This window comes from Delphinus delphis, chromosome X (genome assembly GCF_949987515.2).
Source record: "Delphinus delphis chromosome X, mDelDel1.2, whole genome shotgun sequence".
In the NCBI taxonomy this organism is placed as follows: domain Eukaryota; kingdom Metazoa; phylum Chordata; class Mammalia; order Artiodactyla; family Delphinidae; genus Delphinus; species Delphinus delphis.
In genome coordinates, this window is record NC_082704.1 from 96,461,094 (window position 1) to 96,470,430 (window position 9,337).

The 9,337-nt window shown below is 40.0% G+C and overlaps 1 pseudogene; it reads left to right on the forward strand.

Moving 5' to 3' along the window:
• The first annotated feature begins 2,109 nt into the window (after positions 1 to 2,109).
• LOC132418227 (ubiquitin-conjugating enzyme E2 variant 1 pseudogene) lies at positions 2,110 to 3,646 on the forward strand (annotated as a pseudogene).
• The last annotated feature ends 5,691 nt before the right edge of the window (positions 3,647 to 9,337 follow it).

Consider the following 9,337-nt stretch of genomic DNA (forward strand, 5'->3'; position numbering starts at 1 on the left):
GTTGTAAAGATAATCTACATTAAATAAAACCACAAAATGAAAAATTCTAGAGTAACAATACAAGACCTTGTTCTCATTAGACATTTTTGACATCTAAGAAAACCTGTCCCCAAGAGAAAAGTGCATAAAAAATAAAGTGGTATGTTAAGAAGTTCTTTAGATTGGCTATTGTTGGATGGTTGGTGTTCGATGGATTTATGAGTTCCTTATACATAGTCTTGGGTCCACTTTTGTGTATTTTCAAAATTATCCAAAATATAAAGTTAAAGATGTTCATTAAAGTAAAATAGAATAGAAACAGAGGAAAATGCTGCAATTCAGTGGTTCTCAAAAGTGGTCCCTGAGACCAGCAGCATGAGCAGCTTTGTGGGATCTGGTAGGAAATGCAAATCTTCAGGTCCCACCCTGAAAACTCAATCAGAAACTCTGAGGGTGGGACCCAGTAGTCTGTTTTTAAACATGCCCTCTAGGTGATTCTAATGAATACTAAAATGTAAGAACCACTGATGTAATGAAAATAATATTGGTCCAAGAGTTAAGAGATATGAACTGTAATTCAGAATTAATTGGGTTTGTGATCTTGGACAAGCCACCTGCCTTCTTTGAGCCTGCTTCCTCATCTCCAAATGAAGTCTGGATTGTGTGATCTTTTGGGCCCTCATTTCCAAGTGCAGTTAGAAAATATCATTTCATAAACAGAAAATATTTCAGATTTCCCATTATAAAGGGCATTGGTGTTTGGATTTTACTATTAAGTCTAGATGACTTGGGTTGATTTACTTGTGTTTTTAATGATTCTGCATTATATTTGATACAGAGTGAGAACTTATACTGTCTATAACTAAAATACATTTGAGAAATTTACACGTAAGCTCTGAGTTATAACTATTTATTAATAAAGTCTTAGTATGAATCTTAAAAGTGTTTTTAAAGGTATTTTAAACACCAAAGCTTGTCAGATATTTCTGCAAGTCTGCCACATTCCTCTATTTCATAAAGAGATGTTAAAAATGCACAGTGTCATGAAACTTGGGGCACTCTGAGTTATCCTTAGGGTGGGCAGAGAGGACATGAACTGAGGGGCAGAGGTTAGGAATAAATTCTATGAAGTCCCACCATCAATTGCCAGGACCTTTCTGGAGCTGAGCATTTGAAAATATAAGCTAAGTAATTAGGAACATGAGGCATGTTAGACTTGGAAGGGTATAAGCAAAGACCACATTCAGAAGCAGAGAGAGAAGCCAGGAGGTCTTTTTTTTTCCAGATGTGATCAGGCTACAAGGAGGAAGGCCAGAGCTTCCTTTGCTGTCATCCCATGTAACCCCCCAGATGCCGATAGCACTTCTTGAGACTTGAAGACACCAGGGTCGCTCTCAGAATTGAAGCCTTGCTCCTTTCAATCATTATTAAAGAGCAATTTAATGGGAAACCAAGAAAGCGTCATGTGACTGGGCCCTCAGGGTTCAGAGAACGTAATATCCAGGGCTGAGAAAAGGGGTCAGTCCTCAGTAAGAATCCAGAGGAAGGCAATTCCTTCCCAGAGCGGTCTATTATTTGTAGGTTTAGATTGCAGGGGGCTTGAGGAACAACATGGCAGTGAGTTTCCTGGGTCTTTTTTTTTTTTTTTATCACTTCCATACATTTTTGTGACAGGATGCTACAAAAGCTTCCAACCCAGAACTGCCAACAAGCACAGATTAAAACAAAACAAAACAAAAACCTGCTTTCCCTAGCTGAAGGCCCAGAAAATGGGTACCTTAACAACAGAATCCTTTTTGGTAATAGCTACCCTACTGCAGCGCAAAATACATGGAACATTGGAAAAACTGTACCCCTTCCCCAAAGTTCCACTGAAGCCAAACACAAGCAGATCTTTCACTCTGCCACTCCTCCCTGCACCACAGAGAGGTGGCAGCCCTCTGATTCCCCTGCCCAGTGGAGTTGGCAGAGCTGAGGGGGGTGCTAGTCATCTATCCTCTGCCCAGCATAGGCAGGCTGTGCACCAATTCCCCTACAGGAAGAGTACTGGCGAAGCTGAGTGGAGATCTGATCTTCCATTCCCCCACCGGCCAGAAGCAGGCGTTATTACCATTCTCCCTCCCCCCCAGGATGGTGTCAGTGGGCTCCAGCAGTGAACAGACTCTCCAGATCTTCCTGGAAGAAATAAGACTAAATGAGGTGGTATGAGGCAGAGCTAGTCCCCACTAGGCTTCATAGCCCTTTCCCTGTGTCTGTGGAACACAACGGGGAGCAGATTCTCAACTCCCCCCACCACCAGCAATGAGGTAGATGAGGTGATGAGAGGTGGAGCCGGCAGACACTCTATTTCCCTCTCCTCATGTAGTGCCAGTGGGGTCCAGCAGGGAGCTGAGCTTCCACATTCACTCAGCATCAACAAGGCAGTGAAAGTCAGTGTCACACATTTGCTGGGAAGATGTCAGCAGAGGGAAGGGCTGGCTGAACTTCCACCTCAACTGTCTTCAGTGAGGTGTAAGTGCTCTGTTCCTCTTTTGTAAGGGTGATACTGGTCGGGTCCAGTGGGAAACTGAACATAACCCCCACCTGGACCTCATGCTACACCTCAACAGGTGTAATAAACTCTGATCTAAATCTCACACCTTATACCAAAAAAAAAAATTCAAAATGTTCATGCATTTAAATGTAAAACTTAAAACTATAAAACCTTTATGAGAAAAGAAATACTAGGAGAAAATCTTTGGGATCAGGTCTAGGTGAACAGTTGTTAAACTTGATACCCAAAGCATAATCCATAAAAGGGAAAAATGATAAATTGGACCTCACTAAAAATATAAACTTTTGCTCTGCAAAAGACCCTGTGAAGAAGATGAAATACAAGCTTAAGACTTGGAGAAAATATTTCTAAAGAAGAATATGACAAAGTAGTAGTATCCAGAACATATGAAGAACTCTTAAAACTCAATGGAAACAACAAAGGAAAAATCCAATTAGAAACTGGGATAAAACATAAACAGACACTTAACCAAAGATAATATTCAGATGACAAAGAAGCATAAGAAAGATGTTTGACATCATTAGCCATTAGGGAAATGCAAATTAAAACCACTCTGAGATATCACTACATGTCTATTAGAATTCCTAAAATTAAAAAAAAAGATAGTGAAGGAGCGACAGCAACACAAGGTGGCAGCCACAGCAGGCTCGCGACTAAAAGTCCCTCGCAATTTCCAACTGTTGGAAGAGCTCAACGAAGGCCAGAAAGGAGTAGGAGATGGTACAATTATCTGGGGTCTAGAAGATGATGAAGACATGACACTTACAAGATGGACAGGGATGATCATTGAGCCCCCAAGAACAATTTATGAAAACCAAGTATACAGCCTTAAAATAGAATGTGGAGCTAAATACCCAGAAGCACCCCCCTTTGTAAGACTTGTAACAAAAATTAATATGAATGGAGTTAATAGTTCCAATGGAGTGGTGGACCCAAGAGCCAAATCAGTGCTAGCAGTATGGCAGAACTCATATAGCATCAGTTGCCCTGCAAGAGCTTCAGCGCCTAATGATGTCTAAAGATAATATGAAACTCCCTCAGCCGCCTGAAGGACAGCGTTACAGCAGTGAATCAAAAAGAAAAACCACCAACCCTCCCTTACCCCCCATTTGATTTAAACAGTCTTCATTTTCCACAGTAGTAAATTTTCTAGATACGTCTTGTAGACCTCAAAGTACTGGAAAGGAAACTCCCATTCAAATGCAGTTTATCTTAAGATACTGTAAATGTGATACTAATTTTTTTGTCCATTTGAAATATATAAGTTGTGCCATAACAAATCATCCTGTCAAGTGTAACAACCACTGTCCACATATGAACTTCTAGGATCAAGAAAGTGTATTTAAATCGATTCCCGTCATAACCAGTGGGGCACATCTAACTCAACTGTGAAAAGACACATCACGCAATCACCTTGCTGCTGATTACATGGCCTGGGGTCTCTGCCTTCTCCCCTTCCCCTCCCCCTGCCTCCTCCCTCCCTGCAACAGCCCTCCAGCTGAGGGTGGCTTCTTAGAGTAGATGTGAAGGTTTCAGGTCACAGCCTGTGGGACTCCTGCTGGGTGTGTGTGGGTGCTTCGTCTGCACGCCTGGTTTCTTTCTTTAAGTCTTAAATGCTGCCCCCCTTCCAAGCCACCATCCTCTTCCCACTCTCCACTACCACCCTTGGCCGAAGCATAGATTGTAACCCCCTCAGCTCCCCTCTGAAATTGGCCTTTGGTGAAGAATTCAGGGCTTTCCCCATATCTTCTCCCTCCACCTTAATCGAGCATGCTGCTTTGTCCTTTCTCCTCCTCAAGTCCCTTTTGGCACCATCACCTCCCAGCACTTTCCATGACACTTCCTTGCTTTAATCAGAAGCCATCAGTTAAGGTTGGAAAGCGTCTCTGACCTCCCTCATTTAGTTTTGGAACCACACTTTTTACTCTCCACCAGCCTGGGAAATGAATATTGGGTGCTAAGCCCTGCCACCCTCTGCTGTCGTCATCAGCTGATGCATTTTTTTAGCTCAGGTTTTGATAAGGTGAAAAGAACAGTCACCAGGGTTACTGAGACCTGCCAGCTCTAAAGTCCTTGGTGGTTAAACTTGGAGAAAGGCCACAGAAGACACTTGTAGGCACACACAATCCCTCTGAATGAACTGTTTTCTTTTCCTGTAATTGCTTTTGCTTTTAAAATTTGAAGAAGTTTTAAACAGGGCTCTCACTGGGTCATCCTTGCAATCCATTTGGGTCTAGTTTGGAATCTGACAACTGGATCAAAAAGAACCTTAGATTCAATGCATACTTTGCTGCTTCTCACGGTCCTCAGCAGGGATAAGAAAGAACTTGTTTGTACCCCAAGTGGATCCCCAAAATTGGTGGGCTTGACTTCCTGGCAAATTGCTGCGTTTTTCCACTTTCCTGTTCAGGACCACTAAATGCTGAGATGTGGATGCATACCAAAAGAAAAGCAATTCATTGTATTCTAAGGGTTTTTCTTTTTTTTTTAGTGTTTGTATAAAACCACCTTTTGAAGCAGCAACCATCAAGTATGAAAAGCAGCTGATGTTACCATTAATCTTTTTCTGGGGAAACCCTTAGTTCTAAGGATTTAACGTCCTGTAAGTAAAGTTTAACGTAACAGTATTCCATAAGCAGCCTTTTCATTTTTCAGACCATTGCCTGATTTTAATATAATAAAAAGAAGTGTGCATTAATATTAAAAAAATAATAGTGACAGCACCAAATGCTGACAACAATGAAAAGAAACTGGAACACTCAAACGTTGCTCGTGGGAATATAAAATTTTACAGCCCCTCTGGGCAACAGTTTGGCACCTTCTTATAAATCTAAACATGAAACTGCCATATTGCCCTGCAAATGCAATCTGGGTTATTCATCCCAAAGAAATGAAAACTTATGTTCACACAAAAATCTGTACACAAAGGTTCAGAGCAGTTTTATTTGTAATAATTGAAAATGGACACAACCCAGATACCCTTCAACTGGTGACGGGTTAAACTAACTGTGGTACTTTCATCCCGTGGAACACTTCTCTCAAATAGAAAGGAATGATCTATCGATACAGGCAAAAAGAAAAGTACACAGAGTGAAAGCACCAATCTCAAAAGGTTATGTGCTGTATGATTCTATTTATGTAACATTTTCGAAATGACAAAACTGTAGAGATAGATGACAGATTAGTGGTTGCCAGAGGTGAGCAATGTTGTGGGATGGGATGTTGGCAGTGATAAGACTGTTCTGTATGTTTACTGTGATGGTGAATCTACAAACCTACGTATGTGACAAAATTGCATAGAACTAAACACACACACATGAACAAGTAATACTGGGGAAATCTTGCAGGGTAAGTAATACAGGACAGTATTTCAAGAGAATAAAATTTTATAACATTGGTCCTTGCTACTCAAGAGGTGAGCCTGGGACCAGCATAATCAGCATCAAATGGAAGTTTGTGAGCAATGTAGACTCTTGGGCCCACCCCAGACCTACTGAATCAGAATGCCAGATCCCTGGGCAATTCGTACACACATTCAAGTTTGAGAATCACTGGTCCATACTTTATAACAAGAGTTAAAGGCTCAGCTCCAAGTCTCTGGATGCTTTTATGAGTATAGGCACCATGTCTGTCTGTCTTCTGCGGTACTATGCCTTTTGCCTAACACAGTGCCTGGCACATAGTAGATGCTCAGTAAGTAGTTTCTTTTTAAATGAATGAACTCAGTTCCCATGTACCTTGTAACATCTTCCCAGGTCTGGAGACGGGTCTCTGCTCTTAGTGACAGGACACGCTATACCTGAGAGAGTACGACATTTGTACTCATTAAGCCTTTCTAAATTCAATCTTTCTAGTACTGACTACATTCTAGATACTGTGCAAGGTATGGGGGAACGCAGATTTAATGTATTGTCTTTAAGAAGAATTACCATCTAATAGGAAAGGCAGATATGGAAATAAGTATTATTTGCTGTAGCAGAGTTTATTATCTTCACCTCCTTTAGCAAGAACTTCCAGAAACCTCTTCCCTCCAGAACTCTACTGTGGACTTGCAAATGAAGACACCTGGGTATGGAGGAAGGCATACTGGACCAAGAACAACAAGACTGTGTGTGCTACAGATTGGGTATTTGGTCTTAGGCAAGTTATTTCACTTTGTAACTTTCATTATCTTCAGCTGCAAAACAAAGATGAAATCATCTCCATGAGACTACTGAAACTATACATTTGGAAATACTGTGTCAACTGAAAAGTAAAAGACCTCTAAAACTTAAATGATTTTTGTTATAAGAATATTCTGGAAATAAGTTCACAATGCTCGGAGGTGGAAATGGCATTGCTCTTTCTATGAATCTGATATAATATGATAGAACACTCTTCAGTCTATTTTAAGCAATTATTTCTTCATAGATAGTATGACTATCCATGCTACTTTTAGGTTTATAATTTATAAATATTTGTAAATATATATTTGATGCAATAGAGTTAGCATCATCATTTTCTCTAGCAAGAGCTTTCAGTTACTTCTCTCCTCCAGAACTCTATTCTGTATTCCCAAATTAAGACACTGGGATGTGTGACATATAAATAATATTTCAAATAGTTAACTTCCTCAAAGGGACCTTTTAAATATTTGGGACGCAAACACACTCTGGGCATTAACAGCCTTTAATGATCTGGTACAGGCCACATGCAGTTTAGGCGGCTTCCTTCCCAACATGCCTGTTACGTAAGGCTGAGTTGATAATGAGTAAAATTGTTTCTGGTATTTCAACTCACCCTCTAAGTTCTCTTGAGATATTCTGGACAAAGCCCAAGATTCTACAAGTGGGTCATTTTCAGCTAGGTGTAAGCTTTCAACTCACAGGGAACTTGACTACATAAATCAGTTACAGACGGAGAAGAAGGAAATATGAGCTTTAAAATATCGACTCAAAAGGTTTTTGCAAATGCCCTTGGATTTAATGTTATTTGGGGCCTACTTGTCTCTGATGGCCTCAACAATTGGGCAAAACTATTCAAATAGTTCAGTCCTTCCTGGCTTTGGTGATAATGACCAGAAATTAATGGATCAAAAATCATAATCATATTCATGAACACAAGGCTGTGTATTGATCATAAAGTTAGGAAAGCATCACTGCTTACCTTAAGTATGGCAGGGTAGGCCTGCGATAAAATTACAGACACCATTGGAATAAATGAAAAGTTCCAGGCAAAATGCATCTGATTTGTATGTGGGAAAAGCCACATATTACTCTCTGGCCAGGGGTCATCCTGAGAAACTTAGAGCAAGCTTTCCCTGTGTTCTTTTAGAGGGCAAAATAGGAGTCAGTTTTTCAGGATAGCAGGGAGGCAAATTCTCAATCAGTGTAAAAGTGGAACTTAGTAAATATTAACACCTTTAACAAATTGATTAAGCACCTGCTAAGTAACCCAGCCCATTATAGATGCTTGTCATTTATTAGTGAACCAGATAGACAAAATCTGCATTTCATGAGGCTTCATTTTGGGTTTCGAGACACGAACAATAAACGATAAAGATAATAACTAAACTATGTAGCATGCTAGGGAGTGCTAAGTACAATTAAACGATGATAAAGGAATGCAGAAAATAAAGAACGCATATAACTCAGCCACAGAAAAACAACCTGATCAAAAAATGGGCAGAGGAGCTGAGTAGGCATTTTTCCCAAGAAGACATACAGATGGCCAACAGGCACATGAAAAGGTGTTCAACATTACTAATTATTAGGGAAATGCAAATTAAAACCACAGTGAGATATCACCTCACACCTGTTAGAATGGCTGTTATCAAAAATGTAATAAATAACAAGTGTTGGCAAGGATATGGAGAAAAGGAAACCGTCATACACTGTTGGTGGGAATGTAAATTGATGCAGCCACTATGGAAAACAGTATGCAGATACCTCAAAAATTACAAACAGAACTACCATATGATCAAGCTATCCCACTTCTAGGTAATTATCCAAAGATACAAAAACACTAATTTGAAAAAGTATATGCACACTTCTGTTCACTGCAGCATTATTTACAATAGCCAAGATATGGAAACAACCTAAGTGCCCATCAATGAATGACATATATATATATATATATATATATATACACACACAATGCAATACTATTCAACCGTAAAAAAAGATGAAATCCTGCCATTTGCAACATGATAGATGGACCTTGAGGGTATTATGCTAAATAAGTCAGATGGAGAAAGACAAATTATGATTTCACTCACATGTGGAATACAACAAACAACAAAACAAAATAAATGAAAAAAAAAACCAAAAACAAACACATAGGTACAGAGAACAGAATAGTGATTACCAGAAGGGAAGGGGCAGGGGGAAAGTGAAATGGGTAAAGGGGAGTCAACTGTATGGTGATGAACGGAAACTAAATTTTTGGTAGTGAGCATGCTGTAGTATAAACAGGAGAAATATAATGTTGTACATGTGAAACATATGATGTTATAAACCAATGTTACCTCAGTAAAAAATAATTTTTAAAAATGAGGGCAGAGAGAATCAATGGGAGTACCACATGGGAAAAGTGAGTTGCAACTCAAAAAGGGGTGGTCAATGTAAAGGTAACCTTTGTACAAAGATATGAAGGAGGTGAGGGAACAAGTCATGTGGATGTCTGGGATGAGGAATGTTCCAAGCAGAAGAAACCACTGAGCGAAATCCCAACGCGGGAGCGTGCTTGGTGTGTTCCAAGAACAACGCAGAAGCCAGGGCAACAGGAGTGGGGTAAGAGAGGATGAAGAGAAGGAGATGAAGTTGG